This window comes from Pinus tabuliformis, chromosome 8, assembly GCF_031772625.1.
Source record: "Pinus tabuliformis cultivar Carrire ecotype Pingquan chromosome 8, CPIR1, whole genome shotgun sequence".
NCBI lineage: Eukaryota > Viridiplantae > Streptophyta > Pinopsida > Pinales > Pinaceae > Pinus > Pinus tabuliformis.
In genome coordinates, this window is record NC_142294.1 from 1,454,299,377 (window position 1) to 1,454,310,690 (window position 11,314).

At 35.7% G+C, this 11,314-nt stretch overlaps 1 pseudogene; it reads left to right on the forward strand.

Moving 5' to 3' along the window:
- The first annotated feature begins 10,518 nt into the window (after nt 1–10,518).
- On the forward strand, nt 10,519–11,034 carry LOC149241236 (pathogenesis-related protein PR-1 pseudogene; annotated as a pseudogene).
- The last annotated feature ends 280 nt before the right edge of the window (nt 11,035–11,314 follow it).

The following is an 11,314-nucleotide window of genomic DNA, read 5'->3' on the forward strand; positions in this document are numbered from 1 at the left end:
GTATGGTAAATAAATAAAACATTTTTTATATTTACTCCATAAGTCACCTTATATACATGCAAGGGTGTAAACAAATAAAAATATAAGTAAAGTGGAGGTATGGTAAATAAATAAAACATCTTTTTATACTTACTCAAAAGGTATGGTAAATAAATAAAAATATAAATAAACTAGATGCATGGTAAATAAATAAAACCTCTTTTTATATTTAGTCCATAACCCTTGTTCTATTTATGAAGGCTCAAGAAAGAGGTTTTATTTAAGTGAATCCTATGGGCCAAATACCATATTTGTAAAAGAGGTATAGTAAATTAATAAAAATATAAATAAACGAGAGGTATGGTAAACAAATAAAACATTTTTTTATATTTACTCCATAATTCACCTTCTATTTACGAACACTCAAAAAATGCATTATATTTAGGTGAAAGCTATGAGCAAAATACTATGGGACAAATACCATGGACTAGATTGTTATTAATACCATGCAAAAAAACATTTTTAACGCTAATATTAGTATTAATAAAAATAAAAATGGTACATGGTATTGACCCATGGTATTCACCAAAATGGCACATGGTATTGACCCATGGTATTCATCTGGAATGTAGGCTATTTAAATGGGGGAATTAAACCAGCATAGCCTATTTAAATGGGGGAATTAAACCAGCATAGATCCATCTTTACTCTAGATCTACTAACCCCCGAGAGGTATCAAATATCATGATATGAAAACTAGCATAGAGTGAAAAAATATTTGATCTGATCAAGAGTAAAAATGGATGTTGTAATTTAATGTATGTTAAACATTTTAGCTTTGTTAAAATAAAAAATAAAATAAAAATCAACTATTAATTTTATTAATTTTTATAAATTACTAATAGTAATTTTTAAGCTCCAAGTTTATGATAACCCATGGTATTGACCCATGGTAATACCATGGTATTCATGTGAGCATAGACTATCTAAAGGGGAAATTCTATCATCTTAGATCCATCTTAATTCTGGGTCTACCAAGTGCTCAGAAGGATAAATAGATTCCATCCCCCTAAGAGTGGTAGATGTGGAGTTAAGATGAATATAGGTTGATTTTTATGATAATGAAGATATTAAATAGACTTAGGAAATTATATTGTAAAAAAATCTTAAGGTGAATGGTTAAAGCATAGACATTGTACAAGTATATTTGTATACTTCCGTTTTAAACTGAAACAAATCCAGGGCTAAAAGGAATGGATTGATTGCACTAGTCATCCTTCTATAACTTTGCAACATATGCTAGAGTAAACAGATTGTAATTTGGGTAATTTTTCTAATTACAAACAGGAACATACTTGTGTATTGGCAGGGTGGTTACGAGGTCCCTAGAAGTGATGAATTTGAATTTTTCTTAGTTTAATATATAGTATTAGGTTTTTTTTTCATGCTTTTTGTGAATGTCATGGGTGAATTTTATCCTACACCCACTAGGTAATCGATATGTAGTTTCGGTAATTTTGATTTCAAAAGATATTTTAAAGAAATGCAATGATTTCATTTGCGTATTCAATAAACACAAAATTTTATAGTTTCATTTGCGTATTCAATAAACACAAAATTTTATAATTGAGTAAAATATTCGCCATGCCTGGTGAGAGATTCGCCAAAAAATTATATATACATATCATATTATTGATAAAATCACCTTCCATTTTTCCTATATACCATGGAGATTCGCCCATTTATTATACATGTAAATTTAGGGGGTTATTAAAAGTTTTCCTGGCAAAGGAGCTTAGAAAAAAGGATCTTAGAAAAAAGTAGCAAAGCTCAAAAATAGGTTGTGGAGTGGATATCACAACCACACATGGACTTAATTAAAACACATGAAATAGTTCACTGCAAAACAAGGTAAAACAAAAGATGGTTGCCGTCAATCTACTTGTGAAGGATTAATTCCATAACGCAACTAGCCACACATTATATTATATGTTAAAACATAATGAAATACATTGGCATGATAAGTGGAGGTTGTAGCTCCAAGTGAGAAACACAAAAAACTTACTGCGATTTACGCATTACTCCAGTTGCGGAGTAAACTTCTGGTTTTCAGGTTCCCACCAATATTTCCTCCATGATTTTCTCCTCACTACCTCACACTCGCTCTCTAACATGACCAACATACAAAATTACTTTTACATCCACATTTATGTTAACACACAAAAATGTTTAATAGGCAACATGATGATTTTACTTAGTAATTGGTTTTCTGAACTTGCTGGTGTTGTGGAGTATAGGCAACAGTCTCAAAGTAAATGTTTGCCCATATCTATTTACCAAAATTTATTAAATCCCTGAACTCCTCTACTCTATTGCGGAATTGTGAGGGTTGTACTTCTGCTCTAACTTCAGTCCTTTCACCTGCAAACAAAATCGAACTGGAATGGTGAGGGTTGTACTTTTGCTCTAACTTCAGTCCTTTGTCTGCAAACAAAATCAAACTGCAAACAAAATCAAACTGTACTTCTTCTTCTTTTGCTCTGACTTAAGTCCTTTCGCCTGCAAACAAAATCCAAATCCATGCAGTGGTTGGCCGAGCAAGAATTGTGTTTGTCAATGTGTTTAAGGTGGTGGCTGGGATTATTATTTCCAACAACTTAATGTAATTGTATATTTTAAAGTATAATAGAAATTGATGTAATTGTATGATTTAAGGTATAATAGAAAAATTCCCTGTGTATACATCTCTGATTTATTTCTTGGTATCAAAGCCCATATGCCCTCAATCCCTCATGGGAGGGCCCGAGTGAGAAATAAAGTAGAGTAATAATCTAGCGTGAAAGTAAGCTACTAGTGAAAGCCCAGCGCCTACACAAATGATAGTCACCTTCACCAATAGAGAGGGAAACGTCATGGAGTAGATAACGAGTATAATACTTTGAAGGAGTTGCCAGGGGATGATTTGTAGCTCAAGTAGTTTAGATATGTGTGGCAAATAAACTGAGATTGAACTGGATCTTTCTACCGAGAAAAACTATGAGGAACACTACGTGTGGGCTCAACTTGTACAAGGAGTTGAAGGGAGTTGACGTCGTTGGAGCTCAAGTAGTTGAGATATGTGTGGCACACAAACTGAGATTGAGGTTGATCTTTCTACCGTGAAAAAATGTGAGGAACACTACATGTTGGCTCAATTTCTACAAGGAGTTGAGGTCGTTGTTGCATGAATATGAGTTGTATTGTTGCACATGTCGTAGGTTGTTGAGAAGGAGCCAATGTTCATCGAGGATCAATATCCATTTCATAGCGTTGAATCCATTATAATATTCAAATCGAATATGGTAGCCGATACAGAGGGTAGTATGGAGCGCGGAGGATTGTTTGTTGTATGTTTCATCTGACAGTGAGCCAAACCCTCAAAGCAAGGAGCTCACAATGGGTTTTGTAGACCTACGCATAGAGACCGTACCTGGAAGCCATTGGATTTGCTGCACTGAGTCATGTATTTGATTCAATTTTACAGATATTAGAAATGAAGTGTAAAGCGTGACCCTCCATGTTGGAAAATTAATCCGAACTACCACGTTTATCAAACTTAACATCAACCATATTTGTTAAGTAGATTTTGTTTGCACGTTGTAGATTTTTGTTTGTAGGCTGAAGGACAGATTAAATGAAGTTCGTAGTAAGAGTACAAATTCTCCATTCTGCAACACACATCAAGTAATTAAAAATGAATATATATTTAATGAAGGATTGCTAAAAATGTATGGGCAAATCTTTACTCTACAACATGGAAAAACTTTTTCTGTATAATCGCCCAACTTGTGTCTTAATGTTTTGCTTTGTCATGTATTAATAAGTCAAAACTCTAAGTTTTGAAATATATGTATGTAAAAGTCTTTTGAATAGAGGGTGTAAGGTCGAGATGAGAAGACCATGGAGTGAATTTTGGTGGGCACTCGAAAACAATGTGTTACGTGGTTTTTATAGTGAGTTACTCCTAGTAAACGTAAATCTCAGTACGAGCTTTCGTTTTATTGGATGAAAGAGATACAACCTCCATTTTAGCATGCGGATATATTTTCATGTGTTTTGAAATATAATCTCAAGTATAGTGTGTAGTGATATGCTTTCAAATTTAAGGTCTGTTTCTAACCACTCTTTTTTATCGTGTTCTACTCGTTCTTTTAATTTTAACTTCAGTTTAGTTGTGATAGCTTCAGTTTTCATGTGTTTTGAAATATAATCTCAAGTATAGTTTGTAGTGATATGATTTGAAATTTAACATCTATTTCTAGCCACTCTATTTTATTGTGTTCTACTCTGGGTTTAATTTTTGAGTTTTAGCTTTAGTTTAATTGTTATTTGATCTCTGCAGTTGAAGTCTTGAGGGAAAGACTCTCCTCTTCCCCCATTCTTTCATGTGGTATCATAGTGGGTGATATTTTATTACTATAAGTGCAAGTCTTTTTACTGGGAATTAAAAGGTTGTTTTGAAGGAAGATTTTTGGAGCATATTTACTAGCAAGGAGGAAGTTGTTTTTAATGAGAAATGGCAGCATCAAGCATAGGCTTGACTAATCCTCAAATACATCAGTCTAATGGGAAAACTTATGATTATTGGGATATATAACAATGAAGCCTTTGTTTTCTTCCGAAGATATTACGAATTTGTTGGAGAATGAGTTCAAAGAACAAGCAGGGGCAACATCATGCAATGCCTTGTCACAAGTAGAAAGGGATTTGTTGAGGGACAACAGGAAGAAGGATTCAAAATCTCTCTTCTACATTTTTCAAGCAATTCATGAGAGTATTTTCCTAAGGATTGCAGTAGAAACAAAGTACAAGCAGGTATGTCAGACACTCTAGACAACCTACCAAGGCATGGCAAAAGTGAAGACAACAAAACTACAAATGTTGAGGAGAGACTTTGAGACAATTTGTATGAAAGATACTAAGAATGTAGACTCCTTTTTTATACATGTAATTGGACTCAATACTCAAGTTAGATCTCATGTTGAGACACTTGAGGAAATGAGAATAGTTGAGAAAGTTTTGAGAAGTCTTCTAGCAAGGTTTGATGCCATTGTTGTGGCCATAGAAGAGACAAAGGATCTCTCACAATTTTCAGTGGATGAGCTTCATGCATCACTGATTTCTCATGAGCATAGATTGAATCGAGAAAGGAGCTCCTCATTAGAGCATGCCTTCAAGACACAAGTTTCATTTGGTCAAGGTAGAGGCAGAGGAAGATCAAATGCTAGAGGAAGAGGAAGAAGCCCACACAAAGATGGAATAGGAAGCACTTCAAACTCAAGTGGAAGGGGAAAAATCAAAATTCAAGTCAAGGCCCAAGCCAAAATCAAGCACAAGGTGACACGTATGATAATTCGCAAGTTCAACATCATTATTCTAAGAAGTATGGTCATAAGTAACAAACCAAGTGCAAATTTCAAAAAGGGAAATTAGAACCAAGATAGCATGTTCTTAGCTTGTAATATAGCACAAGAAAAACAAAGTCATGTATGCTTTCTAGATTCAGGGTGCAACAACCACATGAACCACATGACAAGGAACATAGAAATGTTTTCCAATCTATCTAAAAGTGTAAAATCTGAAGCGACACTAGGGACTGATAGCAAAGTGTTTGTCATGGGAAAAGGAGGAGCCAATATTCTAACAAAGAAGGGCAAGAAGAAGCACATTTCAAATGTGTATTTTGTCCCTGTTCTAAAGCATAACCTCATAAGCATTGGACAACTCATACGAAAGGGCTACAACATGTTTTTCAAAAATGACGAGTGCACAGTTTTGGATAAGCCTCCAAGAAGACAAATAATTGAAAAAGTTTAGATGACAAGCCATAGAATGTTTCCCCTAAAGATAAAATCATATTCGAAGGAAGAAAGTGCTCAAGCACAACTATTAATGAATTCACAAGAGGATGAGAGAAAAATTGCATCTATCCCACATGTAACATTTTAGGCAGAGGTAAAAGATGAAAATTTATTATGCCATTTGAGATTTGGTCATCTCAACTTTGGAGGTTTGAATTTGCTGCATAGGAAAGGCATGGTGAAGGGGTTGCCTCTTATAGAAAAACTGGACAACCTATGTGAAGGATGCATCTTGGGTAAACAACATAGAGAGACATTTCCAGTAGGAAAGTCAATATGGGCAAAGAAAACTTTGGATATTGTCCACTTAGAATTATATGGACCAATGCAGACGCTGTCAATTCGGGGCAACTATTATTTTTTGACTTTAATAGATGATTGTACAAGGAAGACATGCATCTACTTCCTAAAACAAAAAATTGAAGTGTTAGAGTGCTTCCGCCAATACAAAGCCCTCGTTGAGAAGCAAAGTGGACACTACATCAAAGTCTTGAGTATTGACAGAGGTGGAAAATACATCTCAAATAACTTCCTTTGATTTTGCAGGGAGCATGGAATTCACAACCAATTTACAACAAGGTATACACCCTAGAAAAATGTTGTCGTAAAAAGGAAGAATGCAACTATTATGGAAATGGAAATGAGTATGTTGAAGGCAATTTCCAACTGACTATTGGGCTAAATTCATCATTTACACAACATATATCATTAACTAGTGTCCAACCAAAAGTGTCAAGAATGTGGTTCCTCAAGAGGCATTGAGTGGAAGAAAGCATAGTGCCACTCACATGAGAGTGTTTGGATGTGTGGCATATGAAAATGTCCTGGATGAATTAAAGAATAAGTTAGAAAGAAAGGGGGGGAATTGCATATTTTTTGGATATAGTGGTGAATCCAAAGCATACACTCTCTACAATCCATCAACCAAGAAGGTCATAATCAATAGAGATATGCATTTCATAGAAGAGGAAGCATGGGATGGAAGTTCAGAGAAGACAATCAATGTGAAAATGTGTATACCACATGGAGACAAAGAGGAATTCACCGCAAGAATAAAATCCTCAACTATGGCTCCCTCTACTCCTATTCAAGCTCAACAAGGCAGTCAACAAGTGACACGATCAACAAATAATAGGAAAACAGCACGTAGTCAAGAAAGTACTACTCCACGCACATTAGAAACACTCACAACCTCATATACTTCAAGTGCAACATCAAGTGATATGTCAAGCCCATATTCTTCAAGCATAAAAGGAAAAAAAATTAGAAATTTAAGTGAAATTTATGAGCAAGATGAAGTTGATAGTAGTGATGGTCTAAATTCCTTATTTTCATTGTTTTTTCATGTAGATGACCCAATCCATTTTCAGGATGTAGTCAAAGAAGAAAAAAGGTTGTTGTAATGGATGAAGAAGTAAAAGCAATAGAAAGGAATGACACATGGGAGTTAGTGGACCTTTCACAAGGAAACAAAGTCATTGGAGTGAAGTTGGTCTGTAAGACCAAGAGCAACACTGAAGGAAATATTGAAAGGCATACAACAAGGCTAGTTGTCAAAGGAGACAAGCTGCAACATGGAATAGATTATGCGGAGACATTTGCGCCAATCGCGAGGATGGAGACAGTGCCTACAATGCTATCGATTTCCATGCAACATAAATTGGAACTGTCTCAAATGGACATAAAATTAGCGTTCCTTAATGCAGTACTGAAAGAGGAAGTGTACGTTGCGCAACCACCTGGTTATGAGGTAGAAGGCCAAGAAGACAAGGTATATAGGTTGAGGAAAGCTCTTTATGGGTTGAAGAAAGCATCGCGTGCATGGTATAACACGATAGATGCTTACTTGATTGGCAATGGCTTTGACAAATGTGACGGTGAGCTTGCTCTCTAGATCAAGGAGAGTGATGGTAAACTTCTTTTTATATGTAGATGATTTGATTTTTACAAGGAGTGATGATTTCCTTGTTGATGATTTCAAAGAATTCATGAAAAGGGAGTTTCAAATGACTAACTTGGGGTTGTTAAGGCATTTTTTTGGCATAGAAGTGAACCAAAGAGAAAATGGTATTTTTAGTACCCAATAAAAGTATGTAGTAGACATTTTGGAGAGGTTTAATATGCAGAAGAACAAGTCTGCACGAACTCCAACTATCATGGTGTTGAAGTTGAGCAAAGAAAAATACAGCAGCAATGTCAATCAGACATTATACAAAATTATGGTCGGGAACTTGATGTATTTGATGGTAACTAGGTCGGATATAATGTATGCAGTAAGCTTTATGTCGAGGTTCATGGAGACACCCAAGGAGACACATTGGCAAGCAACCAATGGGGTTCTAAGGTATGTCAATGGGACAAAGAAGTATGATATTTTGTACAATGCTACAAATGATTTTAGGCTGATTGGCTACACTAACACTGACTGAGCAGGAAGTGTCGATGATAGAAAGAGCACGTCGCGATATGTTTTTCATTTAAGTTTGGGAGCCATTTCATGGGCCTCCAAGAAGTAGTCGATAGTTTCATTGTCAACAGAAGAAGTTGAATATGAACAACAACAACATGTCAAGAAGTGTGCATGAGAAGAATGTTCAAAGATTTATGCCACCACCAAGAGGGAACAACCATTATTTACTGTGACAACAATTTTGTAATTGCACTATCAAAAAATTTTATTTTTCACAAGAGAACCAAGTACGTGGATGTTAAATATCATTTTATTAGAGAGTTAATTAACAAAGGTGAAATTGTGTTTCAACACTGCAAGTCACAAGAACGCTGACATTTTCACAAAGACATTGCCACATGAAAATTTTGTTCATCTCAGAAATTGTTTGGGAATTGTCCAAGGCAACAATTGACATTTTCACAAAAACATTGGCACGTGAAAATTTTGTTTATCTCATAAATTGTTTGGGAATTGTCGATGGAGATAATTGTGATTAAAAGGGAGTGTTGGAAAATTAATCACAACCACCACCTTTACTAAACTAACAACAACCATACTTGCCAAATAAGTTTTGTTTGCACGAAATATTAAAAGAAATTCTCACTACGAATACAAATTCTCCATTTTGAAACACACATCAAGTAATTAAAAATGAATACTCTCCATTCCACAAAACACATCAAATAATTAATAAATAATATGTATGTAATGAAAGGTTGATAAAAATGTATGGACTAATCTTCATTCCACAACATAGAAAAACATTTTCTATATAATGGCTTATCATGTGTTTTAATATTTTTCTCTTTCATGTATTAATGAGTCAAAACTGTATGTTCTGTATGTAAAAGTCTTTTGCATAGTTGAGGGTGGAAGTCTGATCGGTCAAGTGGAGAAAAATTATTTCATGTATTACTCAAAAATTACTCAGCAACTCCCAATGAATGTAAGTTTCAGTAAAAATATTTCTTTTACTAGATGAAAGTACCGCAGTCTCCATTTTAGTATGGAGAATATATTTTCATGTGTTTTCAAATATAATCTAAAATATGTTGCGATATGCTTTGAAATTTGAAGTCTAGTTTTACGGCAACCACTCTCCGTCTTATGTCCTACTATGCTTTAAAAATTGAAGTCTAGTTTTACCGCGCAACCACTCTGTTTTATGTTCTACTATGCGTTAAATTTTTGAGTTTTAGTTCCAGTTTTGTTGCGATTTGATCTCCGCAACTGAAGTCTTGAGGGAAAGACTCTCCTCTGCGTCAATTCTTTCATTGCAAATCTAGTTGTGGCAGCGTACTTCCATAAATTTAAGTTTTTATTCGTTTTCCTGCTTCAACCGGCCGCTATCTGCTATCAATTTGATGTACACAATTTTGAATCCTTCTTCGCCTGTTACATTAGTATAGTTCCTGCATATGCTAGTGAAGTGTTGTTGTTAGGGTGCATTTGTTGCTCTGTTTATGTGTGAAAGGTAGCAGTAACCTTAACAACCAGGACCTCTTGTTGTTCAAGCTTGGAATTCATTAACGTTAGGAGCGAATGGCAAATCTTTTATCCGTGAAGACATGCAGCCGAAAATTTTGCACAGAAGGCCCAAATGTTGCCCATACGAATTAGGAGATTCATTTCTACGTGAATGGCAGCTGATGTTTTGATGTTTAAAATTTAAATAGCATTATGATTTTTTAGTGGTAGCGTGCCTGAATATTTAGTGGTAGCGTGCAAAACAATTATGAATTATCCAGAAAGTGATATTATAAGAATAAAATCCTTACATATAGGACATTCAACCCAACAAGTCGGGATGGGAACAAAACCCCAACATACACAGGGATTCGCTGCTACAATATAAGAAAAAAATCATACCATATAAGAAATCCAACTTGGATCTACCATTACAGTTGGGATACTTGCCTCGTAGAGTTGCATCACATTAAATGAAGGAAGGTAAAAGAAGAGAACCACGAAAAACAACTTGAAAACGCTGACCAGGGATAACCATACATGGCAGTTTTGATTGGAATGTTGCTTATTTAGATCGTATTCGGTTGTGATTAAGTTTGGAAAATTGATTTGGAACGGCATCTTCTGCAACTCTCATTCTATAAATTTACGAGGAGGAGAATAACAAAGCTATGAAAGGTTGTAGGGAGCAGAGTGAACAGGAGGACTGATCGTGAGACCATGAAGATGAAGTTGTTTCTCCACTTTCAAGCTCCCCTGTCCTTTCATTTGTTATTGTGTCTGGTTTCCAGTGCGGTTCTTGTCGGTGCTGCTGATCGAGCATTCGTGTCCCAATTCATTGGACCCCAAAACAAAGCGAGAGCGGAGGTTGGGGTTCCTCCCCTTGTGTGGGATGAGAAAGTCGCCAGCTACGCAGAGGCATATGCCAAGCAGAGAAAAGGTGACTGCGCTTTGCAGCACTCGAACGGTCCATATGGCGAAAATATCTTCTGGGGATCAAGTGGAGCTGACTGGCAGCCAAAGGATGCAACCAGCGGATGGATCGGCGAGAAGCGTTTCTTCAACTATGCAACTCGTACGTGCGACCAGTTTGAAAAATGCGGCCACTACACTCAGGTAGTGTGGAAGAATTCTGCCAAAATCGGCTGCGCAAAGGTCATATGCGACGACGGCGGCACTTTCATTACCTGCAACTATGATCCTCCTGGGAATTTCATCGGTGAAAAACCATATTAAGCATCCAACTCATCTGGGCTTCACTGTGTTAAATTATCATAAGCATCAATTCCTGAATAGTGCCCTCCTAGTATTGAAACATGTCTAAAATACATGGCTTTTCCTTACTCCTTCACACTCGTCGGTCTTAGTAGCTTCATCACGGGCGATACCATCTGTTCTTTCTATCTAAGTATTTAGTACTTCCGTTTAATATATTAAGCTTTTTCCAGGCTGTAATGTTTGAGAATCAAATTCTCAAGATATCATTAATAATTTGAAAGATATATTTTACAAATCG